Here is a 17,484-nt window from a genome sequence, read left to right on the forward strand (position 1 = left end):
GGTTTCAATTAGAGAGTAGGTGATTTGAAAATAAAGCAGAAATTGAAAGTTGGAAAAGATGGAAAGAGTCAATGCTGGAGGGGCTGCCAAAAGGCAGGCACATGAATACAGTATTGGAAGAACTAGAAAGAAAAACATTTTAAAAAACCGTGGGAAATAAGTTAGAATTATTTTATTGTTGTTGTTGTTGTTTTAAAATACTTAAATGACTTTTCCTTTTGACCTAGAGATTGCATAACAAGATGTATACCTCAAGGAGGTCAAAGATGAAAAGCGAGATCCCATATAAACCCAAATATTCAGAGCAGCACTTTTTGTAATAAAAAGAATTAGAAGTGAAACAAATGCACATTAGTAGTGAACACGGTACAAACAGTAGTTTTGTAAACTATAGTTTCTAGAACTACGTTCAAATTTTTGCAATGTAGATTATGAATGGAACAGCGTAATTCCATTAGCAAGGATGATAAATACAAAAACTTCAGAGACATATAGGAATGCTTTTTTGAACTAGAGAAGATTAAAGCAAGCTAAACAAGTAAGGCAATATTCCTGAAGAAAATAATGCTCTGCCTCTGTAGAAGGTACCACTGTCATTCCAGTGATGCTGGCTTCCAACCACAGTGTAGTCTTGGACTCCTCACTGGCAACTCACTGACAAATCTTTTTCTTTCTTCACAACAGCTATGGTATATATCTCCTTCTCTGTACTCATGCAGCTATCCCTTTAGCTATAGCTCTTTCAGACCTTCTTCACTTCTTATTTTGACTATAACAACAGCCTTCTGGTTCATATCATTGCTACGATTATATCCCCACTACTCTGTTCTCTACTCAGCCACCAATGTGAACTTTCTGAAATATAGTTGTGTAGTGTTATCCCTATTCCCTGAGTTCCAGTGACTCAAAGTTACCTCTATAAGAAAACATAAAGCTTTGAACTTAAAGATCTTCTTAATATAACCCCTTCATATAGTCCCAGTATTCTTCTGCTTTCCTCCCTGGGAAATACCATACAATTTAACTAAATTGCTCTATAAGATGCTTCCAATATATGTCTTTATTCCTTTGACTGCCCCCTGTGCCTGAAAGGCTCTCCCTTCTAACCTCTGCCTACTCTCCTCCCTGCATTCCCTGAAGTCCCAACTACGATCTCATCTTCTATAGAAAGTCTTTTCCAGCTTTTCTTAACTTTACTGCCTTTCCTCTGTTAATTACTTCCTGTTTATTCTGTATATAACTTGCTTGTACACATTTGCTTGGATGTTGTCTCACCCATGGGATTGTAAGGACCTTGAAGTCAGGTATGTCCTTTGCATCCTTTTAGCAAGTAGTAAGTACTCAATAAGGGGCAGCTAGGGGGTAAAATGGATAAAGTATGGAACTTGGAGTCAGGAAAAACTGAATTTAAATCAGGCATTATTGTGACTTATTAGTTGTGACCTTGGGCAAGTCTCTTAACCTCTAGTTGCTTCAGTGCCTTGTCTATAAAGTGGGGACATCTGTACATTGGAGAATGAAAGAGCAAACCGCTGTGTCTTTGCTAAGAAAACTCCATGGACACTTGCCCATGGTCATTAAGAATTGGACATGACCAAAACAGACTTCATTATCTCTCTGATCGAAAAATCCTCCCCTCTACGGAATTTTCCTGTTTCTTAGTCTTTTAGGTTCGTAAATTTGATGTTATCCTCAACATATCACTCTCACTCACCGAACATTTTTAATCCATGACCAAATCTTACAATGTTACTACCACAACACATCTTGCTTCTGACCCTATTTTTTTTTCCACTCACATTGCTAACAAATGTAATTCAAGTCTTTCTCTCTGTTTGTCTGTTTGTCTCCCTCTCCCTCCTTTCTCCCTTTCCTGTTCTGCTAAAAACAACTCCCTGGATGTTTCTGAGTGAAAGCATCTCTCATATACATGTTCTTTCTAATCATACAATTACACTCCAATTCAACATCCCTTGGCTGAATTATTTCAAGAACTTTCAAATCGATTCACCTTCCTTAAGTCTCTCTCCATTCTAGTCCATTTTCCACAAAACTACCAAGGTGATTTCCCTAAAATGTAGATCTGCACATTTCACCCAATAAACTGCAGTGTTTCCATTTAAGTAAAGAATCAAATATAAAGTGCTCTGGAAGTTAATGTTCTTCACAACCTGACCCCTTTCTAACTTTCTAACCTACTTACATATTATCCCCTTGTACATACTCTACTATCCATCAATATTAAAGTACTGAATTTTCTTTACAACCAATATGCAAATTCCAGCTCCATTGACTTTCACTGAATCTCTTCCCATATCCAGAATGCTCTTACACCTCAACTCTACCACTTAGCATCCTTTCCTTCCTTCAAAATTTAATTGAAGTGTCACTTCTTAAAGGAGACCTTTATTGGTCTATTCCAGATGCTAGTGCCTTCTTCTTTGAGGTTATGCTCCATTTATTCTGTATGAATCTTCTGCCTACCTATTTATTTAGGTGTGGTTTCCCCAATTAGAAGGTCAGCTCCTTGATCAATGTAAAAACCATTTCCCTTTCTGCACTCTCAGTGCTTGGCACAATACTCGACCCGTAGTAAGAGTTTGCTCTTTGACTGACTGAAATAAAGAAGACAGCACAAAGTGCCGTTAATATTCCGTGTGAACGAATTTAGCCTATTACTTGTTTTCTGGTGCCAGGATAAACCAGGACAGCTTTCTTAAATGCTGTTGCTAATTTTAACTTTGGAAGAACTTTCCCATCAGTGAGAAAATCTTGACCCTATCATAGCTGTGTAACAAGAAATGACAATATCACTAAAAACAACTAGTCACTGCTGTATTAAACTATGTGCTACATTCTAAATGGGAAACTGACAGTTTTCTTCTTCACAGATAATATTCATAAAAGATTTTCCTTTCATTTGAAGGTCAATCAGCTATTTGTTTTTATTGTTTATTATTTGTTTTTAGGACTTCTTGCTGGTCTCCCTTTGGTCTTTATCCAGGAAAAAAATAAAGGTACACCCAACTTTTGGTTGACATGAATAACAGCATTTCTAATTGCTAATCTCATTGCTAGGGATGTTTGCGCCTGAGGCAGGTACTGAGAACCATGCCTGAGGCAAGTGGCATAAAGTGCACATACAGTTGAGCTGGAGGGAGATGACACCCCAAGAGGCTGAGACAGAAAGTCCGAAACAAACAAGGTCTCTGCTAGGGAATCTGCTATGTTGGGGAAACAAGATTGGCCGGAAAGAAATTCACCATTTCCTGTCATCTAGCAGATTTTTATTTTAAGTAATTTTTCTTGCTAACTCAGTGCTAAATTCTGCCATTTCTATGCCAAGGAGGGACTGTTAGGGCTGTCATCTCTCTGCATGTGTTGTCTTGAGCAAGGCCTCAGTTATTTCACCCTAGTTATGCCTCTGACAATCCCCAGGTTCATTTGTCTTTCATGATCCTCTTCTAATAGTCTCTGTATATGTGACAGTACCTGGAAGTATGCTTTATTTTTCCTTGTTTCTCCTTATTTCTCAGATATGAAGACATATGTGAAAGCACTTTGAAAAGTGAGTTATAGATACCTACGTGTACCTCAGTACTCCAAAGACCTGGGATTATTTTTTTTTTTCTGTATGGATAGTGCTGGTAACAACTCTCCAACTTAACAAGCAGCCCCCAAGATCCTCTTCAGTAATGATGATGATGATGATGACGACCCGTTTGATACACCTAGAGATAATCTTCTCAAGCTTAAGTCTTCAGATGACAGATATGTGTCTAACGTTATGCATATTTCTAGTTTAGTAAAACCTTACAGAGTTTACAATCTTACTGGTATATCCTAGAAGAAATCATGATCACTTGCATACCTTTAGGCATCATAATAGGACTTTAGGGGAAGAAAACACAAACACAGACACACACATACATATACCATGAGGCAAAATAAGAAAAAAATATATAAATATTAATTATAATAATAGAAAATACATCGACATTTCTACTTTATAAATACGGAAACTAATTAAGAAGACAATAAATATTTATTGCTTTACTTAATAAAATTGTATCATTTTAAAATAAAAATGTAATTAGTTCTAATTTAAGATCACATTTAGAGATTTATTCAACATTTTCTTGATTTCCATTTATTGAATTTATGAAATTTATAATAATTTCTAAAATTGAATATGACCTCAGCCTGAGATATTATTCTTTTCCTTACTATTGCTTATATTGTTCTGAATACTTCTTTGTCTTCCATCCTTTGTGTAATTCTAGAAAAGTGATGTTTTGTTGCAGAAAAAAAACCACACTTTTTTTTTTATTTTTATGGAAAAGCAAACTGTTTCTTAGTATGCCATACAATTCTTTATGTTAAATTTTATTCATACAGCATTCTCATGTCAAAAGTCAAGTAAGCAGACATAACCCCACTGGCAAGTCTGCATTTGTAATCACATAAGGAAATTTTTACAGTCCTCTATAGTTAGTCCAATTGAAATGGTATATACATCTGGTTCCCAACCTTTCCAGTTTAAAGACCATTCTTTAACAGCAAAAAATTTCAGATGCCTTACTTCTTCTTGCTGTAATCATAGGTATAGCATGAACATCAATAGATTGATATAATACTCTCAAAAATAAAAATCTATTTATTTATTTTTTCTTTGAAGTAAATTTTTATTTCACTAATTATATTATGTATGTACAGTTTTTAATCTATAAAGACATAAGTACATATTAACTTTACTGATTTATTTTTTTTAAATCTCCTACAATAACTCCATGGTTATAGAGGTCTGCAGCCTACAGCCTGGGAAATAGTAGTTTGGTCTAACCTTTGAGTCTACCTTAGATCGATACTTTGCTATTATCCTCTAGAACAGAAGTCAGAAAAACAAGGGCCCAAGAGTCCAATACAGTCTCTACCTCCTTTTGTATGACCCAACTAAGAACTGTTTTTGCATTTTCAAATACACTAAAATATTTTTTTTTAAAAAGATAGAAAAAGAAAAAAATATCCTAGCTTACAGGTCTTACATAAACAGATGGAAGTCTGGTAGTTTGCTGACCTATGTTCTAGTATAATACTATTTTTTAAATACTATTTTTCTCAATTATCACATAATTTTGGAATCAGAATTTTCAAGCTGGAAGGAATTCATATTCTATAGTTTAATACCTTCATTTTACAGCATAGAGTAAGAAAATATGTTGCCCAGAAAGCAAAGTTTGGTAAATAACTGAATGGATGAATATTTTAGTCTAAAAACAGGAATTTCTTGATACAGTTAGTACATGGCCTTAATCTTCTTCAATCCCTAATAGTACACTGGTTTTAGTTATTTTAAATGGACATTTTAAAAATGTATTCAGAAGTATAAGAATGTTCTGTGATGATGTTCTGAAGAACTTTGGGAGATGAATGTATTCAATATGTTTGGAATGTTTCCTTAAGAACCAGAAACATATATCAATAAAAGTTTCTAAGTATGCATGCATGTTTATGTATGTATGCACACATGTATATCTGTGTATGTATATATAGATATACATACACATATGTGTGTGCATGCATATACATACACATATATTCATATATAATAACTAGAAAAAATTGAGTGAACTCATTTTGAGGGGGATGCAGATTTACATTATTCTTTTAGATAAGGAAAATGCTGAAGAAGATACTATTTTTTTCGGACACAATTAAGTGGAGTGACCTTTTGAAATTAGTTATTCTGTGGAGTTAAATTTGAATTTACTTGGTAACTTCCTTACCTTAAGATTATGGATGGTGCCAAATAGTTCTTTGAGAACCAAGAATGTGCTCTACATCATCTAGAACTATTCCATAACTATCTCCTGTATTTGTTGTACTATAAAAGTCTTGTGCAGCTATCTGGATTGTGTTCTAACATCAGCCCAAATATCATGAATGATAATAAGGTAAACTGAAACTGAATATTAAGTAAAAATAATAAAGTTCATGACTTCAAGTCTGATAAAAGAATAGTTTTGACTATGTTGGTTTAAAAGAGAAAGGAAAAGAATTCACAAGTGACATCTTAAAAAGTTCTGTGCTCAGATAGATTAAAAACCTGGGTTTGGTTTCTAGGACCTCATATTAATTCGGGCTATAGAAGAAATTATGTTTTTTCCTGTCAAGTCATTGCCATTTGTTATCTGTATCAGTAAGCACCCTAGTATCTTAGATCTGCATTCATAAAAAGAAAGGCAACTTTTGAGGGGTCAAAAATCACTTTAATCAAGCATGTGTATCATTCCCTTAACCAAACACATATATCATTCACCTAGTTCGGGAGAGTTAGCACACTGAACGGCAAAGAAAATACAGAGAAGTCATAGACATGGCTTCCTCTGCCTGACCATCAGCAGGCAGGTCAGATTGTCTGACCATAGTTACCAGAGCGGGAAGCACTAACACCTGGATTTTCCAAGCAGGGTGGTGGTGCTGGTGGTGGTGGTATGTGTGTGTGTGTGTGTGTGTGTGTGTGTGTGTGTGTGTGCGTGTGTGTGCGGCAGGGTTACTTAGTAGTTTCCCAGCGTCTCTCATCTGGTACAGAAACCTTCTTCCAAACACTAAGCCCCAAAGGAAAACCTCACCCTCAGAGTATTTATACACTTTTCAGAGACAGAGGGCATAACTGTCTGACCTAGGGCCTCAAAAGAAAAAACAAAAGGTACTTGGGACTCTCCTACAAAACAGCTCCCCTAATCAAGCTACCCTCAATGGGCACACCCATCAATGGGTCAAGAAGATCTTCTTCAATCACATTCAATCAGAGGCACTAACAAAAACAACAACAGATCTTAATTTGATTGCCATCACGTTGTCTTACATTAAAGCTAAGGTACACATGTGAGTTTACTCATTTATAAATTGAGTAATGCATGGCCCCTAATGACTTCATTTTGTAGTTTAGAGAAATTATTACTTTGTTGTGAGAAAAAAATTGCAATACACTGTTAATGAAATATAAAATAATCTCATTTAACATGGCAAAATAAATCTCATTAAACATGGCAGCTCAAATACATATATATGTATATTAAAACATATATATATATATAATATGCATACATATGAGTTGCTCAGATTACATATATATGTATATATTCTATATGGCAAATCAAATTTTATGTCCATATGTGTGTGCATACACATACATACACATATATAAGTGTGAATATATGGGTATATATATTTTATTTAGTCTTAAATTATATGTATGTATATATATATGTGTGTGTGTGTGTGTGAATTTCTAATGAAGCTAACAAATTCCTTTGAAGTTAAAGTAAATCTTTGCTGATCTAAGAAAATTATCATCTTTAAAATATTTGTATCAATTCATATCCATGTGAAACTTTTGACACCTCCCCTTTCTTGTTTTTTTTTTTCAGGGGGGGGGGTGATTCCTTTTTTAAAGCAGCTTTCTTTAAAAATGAAATTTAAAACCTACTAACTAATTAAATTCATTTTCCTGACCTTTATCTTTCCTTCTGGCATAGGTCACTTTTTGTTCTTCACATCTTTGAACTGACATAGTACAGATATAAAATGGTTTAAGGCTCCATGGTGCACCAAAAAGAAAAGGTTCAAGAGAGGAATGTGGAACATCCCTTTTTATATTGTAAAAAGTAATTTGATCTATAAGAGGACAAAAATACAATCTACAGAATTTTTTTAAACTGTCTGCATTATGTGTCTTGAAAAACATTAATTTCTAATTTAATCCAATAAATATTTATTAAATGCCTACTTTTTTCAGACTTCCATGCTAAGTACAGCACAGTCAATTAAAAAAAAAAAACAATCCCTTCTGTTAGGGAGCTTACAACATAATGGAGGGGAGAGACAACACTCAAAGGGAAGCAGGAAGGGGAAGGGGAGACCCAGAAAGAGGTACCCATAGCTTCCAGCCACGTCTTATGATATGGAATTGAAACCAGGTAGAACAGGAGGTGCAAAGTGGAGTTGGCTGAAAAGGCCACTTTCTGTCCTTTATAAAGGAAAGCATTATTAGGAGTTTGGTACTCCTGCTCTCCAATCAGAGGGGAGAAGAGGTTGAGAGAAGTGGTATCAGTCATATGTTAGCAGTTTGATGAGGAGATTAGAGGTGATGACCATAATTATCCAATGTTGATAATGGTAGACTCTTTAAGGTATTTAGAGCTCAGGAAAGAGAAGGGATTGGGCAAATTCTATCCTTTGGTATCACTATTTCTTCATCTGGACAATGTATGGGTTAGAGTAGATGGCTTTTTCATTTCCTTCAAACTCTAAAATCTTGTAGTCATATGATTAAAAGAGAAGGAAACATGACATAGTAGAAAGATGATGGCCTTTGGAAGCAGAGGATCTACATTCAAATCCCAAATCTTACCTGTGTGACATGGGTCAGTCATTTCACTGCCTTAGACCTATTTGTTCTGCTTTCAAATAAGGAGGTTGGCTTCTAAGGTCTCTTCTAGCTCTAAAACCTATGACTTTACAAACAGAATTTGAGAGTCATTAACTTCTGCTGATGTTTATATTTCAAGTGTTCCTCACTCAGACATAACAAACTTCTAAAGGAAAACATGTGAATAGTGAATATCCCATTACTTTTTCCAGATCACTTGATACAGCATGGAGGAAGATTAATGGATGGAAGAGGGAAAATACTCAATTTTATAATTCTCCTTCAGAGTATTTAAGTTTGAATTTGCCTGTACCAGGGCGCCAGGAACCATTATAATGTAATGATGCTCATTCTCATGGTTTCAAAGAAAGCCAAGCTGCATTAAAATAATAGAATAAGGTGTATAAAGCAATTTAAGCAAGAATTGTTGGCTTCTAGATTTAAATTAACACTCAATTATATAGTTTTTCAGAAGAAAAATATACTTTAGGAAATAAAGCAGGAAATATTTAAAGAGAGAGCAAAGCACAAAGTTGTTTTGCTTCTTTTAAAAAACAAGTAAACGCTACCAGCATTTAAGTTTATTAGGTTTTCTTCCATAAAAACTAATGCCTTCTTTTGTAGTTTTTGACTGATCTTGTAAGTCAGGAGAAAGAGTCAAGATTATAGGATATATTAGACTATTTTTATTTGATTTTCAAGGGCTTCTTTTTTCCATTTCCTTGTCTGTACTAATTTGGAAATTCATATCTTTATTTTAGCCAGCATCTTTTACCTATTATGAACTTAGCAATGGGGCAACAAGGAACAAAAATGGAAGCTATACTGGTAATTCTATATCTATCAGAGACCACTTTCAAACTGCCAGTTACTTTGTGTTGCAGGCAAAAGAGAAGGAAACCTGAGGATATACATTATTCAATGTAAATAATTACATTGAATAAAGGTATTCTACTCAATTCCACTCAAATATAGTGATTAGAGGTTATACACAGCATTGGGAATGGTGCACCTATAGTTTAAGGGGCCATTGAAATCAAATGATCGTCTCTTATTTGAGCCTAAAGTTTCAACTCTCTTTGTCTCCAAATCTCCAAGTAAATAAATCTGCCAATCGGAGTTCCATTTCTGCTCCTTTGTCTTCTGAAGGATGGAATTTCTAGCAGAGAAATATTTCAAACTTAAGAAAGAAGAGACAAGAAGTTTCCAAAATTTTACTAATATAGGCAGCTCGGTGGAATCATGGATAGAATACTGGACCTGAACTCAGGAAGATCTGAGTTCAAATTTGACCAGAGATACTTTCTAGCTTTGTGTCCCTGAGCAAGTCATTTAACCTCTATCTGCTTCCATTTCCTCATTGTAAAATGGAGATAATAGCAGCCCATACCTCTCATTATTGTTGGGAGGATAAAATGAGATATTTTTAAGTGTTTTGCAAGCCTTAATCCACTGTATAAATGCTAAGCAGTAGTGATAGTGGTAATAGAAGTGGTAGCAGTAATAGTAACTAGAAATTATCACAGGAGAAAGGGAAATAATAAAGACATCAGGTGGGAAATAAAGGAAAGTACTCATGGGAAGTGCAAAGCGAGAACAAGCAGTGTTCTTAGGTCTGGTTCAGCCAGTTTTCAGCAGTCAGAGTGGTGAGAAGAAAAGCTAAAAGACATAAGAAGTCATGGAAAGGGCTGATGAAGAGCCAAATGGAAGCAAAAAATTGGGGAAAATATTCATAGGAAAATATATGATGGCTTTTCAGATGTAGGGCACTGATAAGTGTACTTCAAGTATAATCATTAAACGGAGTACAAGGAGACAAATCGGAAAACAATGAATACGTTTGCTTTCAAAGGCAATCAAATTCTAAAAGTATGAGAATCTCACATGCTGAAGGTAACTCAAAGTCCCGTCACTTATTATTCTTTCTTCAAAGGTTTGGAATAAAAGAAATGATGAACTCAAATTTCAAATGTAATTCTCCCCTCTCCCATAATCTCCCCCCAATCTGGAATATTGTCATATTATCTTTCTTGAAAGGGACTTCAAAGTTCCAGTTTGGGACACAAATGGTGAAAAGAGCCATTTGAAGAAGAGTCAGTGGCCAATGAAAGTTTCATCACATTTTTGAAATACTTTAAGAATTTAAGCAAAAAAAAAAAAAAAGTAAACACCAGCTTTTTTGCAGAACTCATAATCAATACATATAAATGATCCTAAGTATAATTAAAATATGAAATGTAAACAACATCCATGAAGAGTGAAAATTTACTTACTGATTCCCATTTGTATCTATAACAAATGTTGAAAGTTCTTCTTTGAAGCCATATAGGAAATAATATAGCCAGGCCCCAAGATATAAAGTAGACCTTTAATGATATATATATAGCCAAGAATTATTAGCATTCAAGAAATAAACAAGTACAATAGTACAGAATGAGAAGATATGAAGAGGTTGTAACCTGTATCAATGTAAGGGCACTAACAAATACATTAACAAATGTTAATCACAATCAGTTTCTGCAAACAAAATGTGATTTAAAAATTAGCAGCAATAATATCATTTAGGCAAGTTGTATTTTGAAAACAAACTCCTAAAGAATTCCAGAAAAGTCTTAAGAGAAGAAAATAATCTTTTAATTTTTATGTTCTCTAAGAAATACAGATATGTCTGCTACTTTATAGTTAGCTAGGTCAAAATGCAGTTTGAACACTCTACGCATCAAAAAAAAAATGATCCAAAAAGAGACCAAATTTATTTCTTCAAAGCAAAAGAAATAGGGTAGACAACAGGTCATTTAATTTAGTCTTAACAATTGTCAAGTGCATTTAATAAATTTAGACCATTAAGGGATTGTGTTTATCATTTTACTCCTTTTCTTTAGGACGTAATATTGTTTTCAAAATACATTAAGCTTAGCAGTTAGGATTAAGGTGAGCTACTCCTCATTAACCTTTGAAAACCACTCATTTTAAAGATCAAATCCCCAGTTATCATATGAATTGTGTTTCTGTTCAACTATTTTGCCTCCTGAAGGGATGTCTATAAGTCCTTAGTGCCCTCCCTGCAACTGTAGTTTTACCTTAAGCCTGTTTCCCCTTACATATTAGTCTCTGTTGACAGAATCTTGGATGTCTCATTTTTTTCATGTTTCAGGTATTAGAAGTTTTACTTAAAATATAAAGTGGGGGTAGGATGCCCATCTGTCAAGGAGGTTGTACAAGGGATATCTACATAGGTGGGAAGTTGGAATAGGTGACCTTTAAGATTCCTTCCAGCTCCAAAATTCTCTGCTTCTACATGCTACATATGTACACAACTGAAAATGATTCAATGGGCAAATGAAAACAGGCACTCAATAAAGGTCTGGCGAAAGAACATATAAAACACAATAAGGGTTTCCTTTTGATATGAGGTTGAAAGAAATAAGTTAAATAACATCTTAGTTTTTTTCTTCCCATTTTTCTAAGAAATCAAAATAATTTTGTTTCTATTTTTTCATCCATTCTGACAATGTTGTTGTCAAATTGGAAAGCAGTACAATGATTTTCCCTACTAAGAGGAAATGCAATGCAAAATTTTAAATTCTCAGTATTTAAGAGACAGAAGCATGTGTAAGTATAAATGCATATGTACAATTCCTTCCCTAATAATTGGTGTCTAAGAGGAACCACATATTTTTTAGGAGACCTGGAGTAAAGTTCTATATTTTTTAAATGGATGTTAATATTAACTTACAAGAAACAATTTGGAATTATATACCAATTACATATACTGTGAACCCCGCCCCCCCAAGCAGAAACTCAATCTAATTCTTTTTTTTTAATGTGGATTGTCACAAACTTCTAAAAGTGGAAATAACAAAAATAAGAACATTGAAAATAACAAAAAAGCCTTCTAAAGTTTAAAGTTAATTAATTTTAAGATAAAAGCCAAGTGGCAAAGTCACACTGAAGAGTTGGGAATGTTTAGCCTAAGCAAGAAAAAGATGAGTAGATAAGATTGCCCTCTTTAAGTAGGTGCAGGGCAACTGTGTTTAAGAGGTATTAGAGTTGTTGTTGGGCTAAAGAGGGCAGAACGTTAAGCAGATGATAAGATTTACAAAGAAGCAAAAATTTAGACTCATTATGAGCAAAATTTACTTAATAATTAAAGCTATCAAAATAGGAATGGTCTACCTTAAGAGTTCTGGAGTTACCTACCATTAGAAATCTTCAGATTGTGATCTCAGTTCCATAATGGAAAATGAAAGTTAAAGAAACTAATATAATAACAGAAAGTCAATCAGGGAGAGATGAAAGCATTAATTATGATGTGTATCATTAATGAAATGGAACTTAAATCTTAGCTCCTTAATGAAATTTCCACCCTTCTACATTTCTGCTTTTGTATCTCAGCCTGAGTCAATGGATAAGTGGTCCACAACATTTTTACTAGAAGTCATTTTCTGTGAGTCTTATTCTCTCCAAGGAAGTTCTCTCTTGAAAACACTCTCCTTGTTCTTAATTTTATACCATACTTGTCCCTGCCCTTGAGATCTCATTCAAATAAAATGGGAACAATATGAAAATAGCTATCAACATATACATACATATATTTTTTTTGAAACATAAATGGAAGATTATCTTATAAGGAAGACACTAATAGGGCTTGTTAAGGTGAGGTGAACTGTCAGACTGAGAAAGAACACGTGTAAAAGCGAGGCTTGGTCTCATGTTGAAGGAGACCAGAGATTGCAAGAAGTACAGGTAAAGAGGAAAAACATTCCACCTATGGGGGATAGCCAATGAAAACACATGGAATCAGGATATGGACTATGAGGAGCAGTTCGAGAAAGTAACTATGTTTAGCTTGGAGAAAGGATGTCTCATGGGATGATAGCCATGTTCATCTCAAAGACTGTAATGTGAAGAAAAGATTTAGTTCTTTTTGCCCCAGAAGGCAAAACAAACAGTAAAAGGTCATGTTGTAAGGAGACAAATTTAAGGCTGATGACAGGAAGAAAAAACAAAAACAAAATATTTCCTAACAATTAAAATTTTCCAAAAGTGATATGTCTTATCTTTAAATGTGATGTGTTCTCCCTTCTTAGAGGTTTTCAGAAGCTAGAAAACTGCTTATTGGGTATGTTGCAGTAAAGATTGCTATTGATGTTCCTTCCAATTGTCAAATTCTTTCAAAATGAAGGACAAACACAAGATGATTTTTTCTAGAAAATCAATTCTTTCCCCTCTCTTGTCAATACCTGGCATAGATCTATGTCAATTTCAGACCATGTTTTAACTCCCAACATTAAGCCAAATAAGAATTGGACAGGATTCTTAACATCACCAAATCAGCCAGAGACCCTCCCTTTGGGGATAAAAAGGAAAAATGAACTAAATTGACTTAGGTCCTACAGCTACTCGGTACTAGACTCTTGTCTAGAATTGAGGTTTAATCACTTCCAACCCCATATCATTTCTGCTACACTGCAATAACTCACAGAGAACTTTGGCTTCTAGATCCAATGTGAGAATCTCCAGTCCCTCCACTGGGCTTGCATCACCAATGGACCAGGTAAGCACCTTCCTTATGATTCAAAAACATAAGAAAATGGCTGAAAGGGGGAAAATGTCAAACTAACAAAAAAAGGAACAACAACTAAGGAATAGGGAACAGAGGCCAATGTGGTAATATAGTTGTATCCAAGTTTAATAACATTTCTGGTCTCTATACAAATTTTGTGGGGTTGTTTAGTACCTGATACTATAAAGTATTTTACTTTAAAAGAAAAGCAAAACAAAAAACCCAATAGATTAAGATAAGCATTCTCAATATACTGCTGGCTTAGAGAAAAAAGAATGAGAGAGGGAATAAATACAGTTCCTTAGGGGTCAATGATTAACATTGTTCATATGCTTAGATACACATGTAAAATGTATGTAGATGGAATATGAACACAGAGTGGTAATAGTTTAGAAGTGAGATCATCAATGCTACATCAAGTTTAGTAGCTTTAACTGATGTGACTACTCTTTCTACCAGTAGAGATTACACCCCTTCCATAGATGCTCCTTGAGAGTTACTGTGCCTTAAAAATTCATCATTGTAGCCAAATAGGGTATTAACTAGAGTTATTGCCACACCCAAACCTGTTGCTTTTACAGGTAGAGGTTGTGCTCTGCTGGTCTAGATGACAGGTGGAAAGAGAGTTTGAGCGGGAGAAAAAAGAACAAGCATTCATTAAGTATCTGCTATGTCTCAGGCACTCTGTTGAGTGTTTTACAAATATTATTTCATTCAATGTTCATAACAACTCTAGAAAACAGAATTTAAATGTGATGTGTTCTCACCTCCATTTTACAACTGAGATAACTGAGGCAGACAGAAATTAAATGACTTGCCTGGGAGTTAGACAGCTAGTAAGTGTCTCAGGTTATATTTGAATTCAGGTGTCCTTCTCTCCAGATACTATTCTGCCTCCCCTACTGGCTCTAACTGAGAAATAGATACATAGTTAATACATGTAATAATAACATAAAATACATGTATGTACTATCTGAATATAAGAGATTTCAACTGAATTAGAGACTAATGGATTATTAATATTTAGTGGTAAAGTTTTCTAGACATTATCAAAAATTAATTATCATACTTCACTAAATAAACATGCATGTAATCATTGAAGAGTTAGTTAACCTGTCAGGTCCTCCATTTCCTCATCTGTAAAACGCAGACAAACAAGATGATTTCTATAAAACAGTTAGGCTATTGGTTCCATCACTCTATGATTCCCTTATTTACACAGTGCTTTAAAATGCCCAGCATGGTGTCATAAAGAAGAACTTTACTGCTCCCATTCCCTGTTTTCTGGTTTTAAACACACAGGAAATTGCAAACCAAATTTGCTACTGAGGACAGAAACATTATCAAAATATGTAAGCCCTTGAGTTGTCATTTAAGTTTGTCAGAGCTATGATCGTTGTTGTAATTTCTTATTGTTTATAGTATATAAGCTAGATTTAGGGTCATACAACAACCTGTCTGAAGGTGAAGAGTAAATTTAGTCTTTGATGGCGGCAGATGGCTGGAGACAGGTGGCATGTTCCTGATTATTTCACTACTGTGTTATAATGAAAAGTGACAGAAGTGATTGACCTGTTCATTTTGTCATCAACTACTAAAAAGTGGATATTCCACAATGGATACCAATAGTTTTATTCTTTAAACTTCAACATATAAAAATATCTGAAAGCACAGAAAGGGGTTTTATTTGCATGTATGTGTGCATACACATAAAGTATGTATATTTTAGGCCAACATAAAATTCAAAGTATTCTCAGTTCAGAGACCAAAGTAATGTAAGCTTTATTTAAAATATATTGCCGATGCTTCACCGAAAAAACATTACTTGAGGCACAGTTTATTCATTATCTGAATATTTCTTTTCCGTTTTTCCTTAAGTACAATGAATACAGGTTGAGAATACTTTGAGGATCCATGATTCCATCTATGTGGCTACTCCCTTTACTAACACAGATCATAATACTTTCGCATTTTAGTAGAAACATTTTGTGAGCTGCTGTGGGAAAAAAAGTCACTTGGAGATCAAGTCTCTGGTTCAAAACGTCACTCACATAAATTAGTTGCTCAATAGCTAACAGACAAGATACAGCCCATTCCTGAGACTTGTACTTGAAGCTTTTCCAGTTTAAAGTACATGATTTTGTTTTTGTTCATTCGTTTGTTTTTTTACCTAACCTTGACGATACTGATACCAAGTTCATCTCCAAACCCGGATACAGAATCACAAGAGTGGAAGTTACTTTATTGCCAGGTTGTTAGAACCAGTTTTGTCTCCAGAAGAGAAAACCAAAATAAAAAACAAATACATAGCGACAACATTCAAAATCACTCAAGATTTTTCGTAATAGCTACTACTGCTCAACCTAACCTGGAGATGAAAATAGCAGGAAATTTAATATACTGAAAAAAAAAAGAAATAGACATGATTTCTATGATTTAAGGAACTCGCAAACTTTGTCTATCAATTCAGCTTAGCACCTTCTCTAGCATTTTCAGACTTAAAGATGCCTAAAGCTTTGGAAAGGTAAGTGATTTGCCCAGGATCGTTCAACTCGTTTGTGTCAGAGATGGGACTTAAATTTAAATCTAATTGACTTTAAAGTAATCTATTTTATCTTCTGTGCATACTGCCTTTCTTAGTACGCTCAACAAGAAAGAAAAATGATTTTTAAAAAATCTTCACGTGTAAGGGAGGGAGAATAGATTTCAAATCAGTTTCCCAAGAAAGCTTTTTGTGAATCTTTCTATTTTTGTGCATAAAATTTAGTATATTAATCTGGGCTTCCATTTTCTCAGAATGCGTTTAGATATACTCCAACCAAAACTGTTCATTCTTATTTTCTTCTTATTTGGTATCAGTCCACAGTAATTCGTGAAATAAACATTTAAGTTAAAGTGCAGTCAACGTAGTTGACTAACAAGAAACACCTTTTAGAGCTTCACACACAAACACATGCACGCACACACGCACGCACACACACACACACACCCTCCCTTGACTGAGGTAAGTCATAGAATTTCTGACTGGCTGTACCAGCAGAATCTTTCAACATATCTGTACCACTAATATTTGAGTTTAAAAGTAACTTGAACAGGACATGATTTATTTTTATTGTTTATTAATGACAAGGGATTCCTGAGAGAAAAGCTCTTTACCAACACAGAAGGATCCTTGCCTGAAATCTATATTCTTTGAGATTTTCCTGGGCACTAAGAGGCTATGTGACTTCCTCAAGATTACAAAGTTAATATTCTTCAAAGGCAAAGATCTGAACTCTGGTCTTCCCAGACCAGCTTTCATTCTAAGAAAAATCTAAATTATATACACACACATACACACCCACACACATACACATATATACATATGGGTGTATGTATAAATGCATATATATGAGTCACAATAGAGGAAACATTAAAGGGACAATAATAAGGACAGACAGAAAACAGCAAAATTCATATTATAAAGGATGAAAAAATGTAGCTA

The 17,484-nt window shown here is 34.4% G+C and overlaps 1 long non-coding RNA gene across 4 annotated transcripts in view; it reads left to right on the forward strand.

Annotated features, from left to right (window-relative positions):
* The window catches only part of LOC140511684 (uncharacterized), a 65,340-nt gene extending 60,676 nt beyond the window's left edge, over positions 1 to 4,664 (forward strand). For 2 of the 4 annotated variants that reach the window (XR_011969631.1, XR_011969629.1), the window contains 2 exons: positions 2,970 to 3,017; positions 3,537 to 4,664. This is a non-coding gene — a long non-coding RNA (uncharacterized lncRNA). The remainder of the gene's footprint in view (positions 1 to 2,969; positions 3,018 to 3,536) is intronic. The other 2 variants (XR_011969632.1, XR_011969630.1) reach the window with 1 other exon arrangement.
* Positions 4,665 to 17,484: the final 12,820 nt, after the last annotated feature.

The sequence above is a fragment of the Notamacropus eugenii genome, chromosome 6 (genome assembly GCF_028372415.1).
Source record: "Notamacropus eugenii isolate mMacEug1 chromosome 6, mMacEug1.pri_v2, whole genome shotgun sequence".
NCBI classification, from domain to species: Eukaryota; Metazoa; Chordata; class Mammalia; order Diprotodontia; family Macropodidae; genus Notamacropus; species Notamacropus eugenii.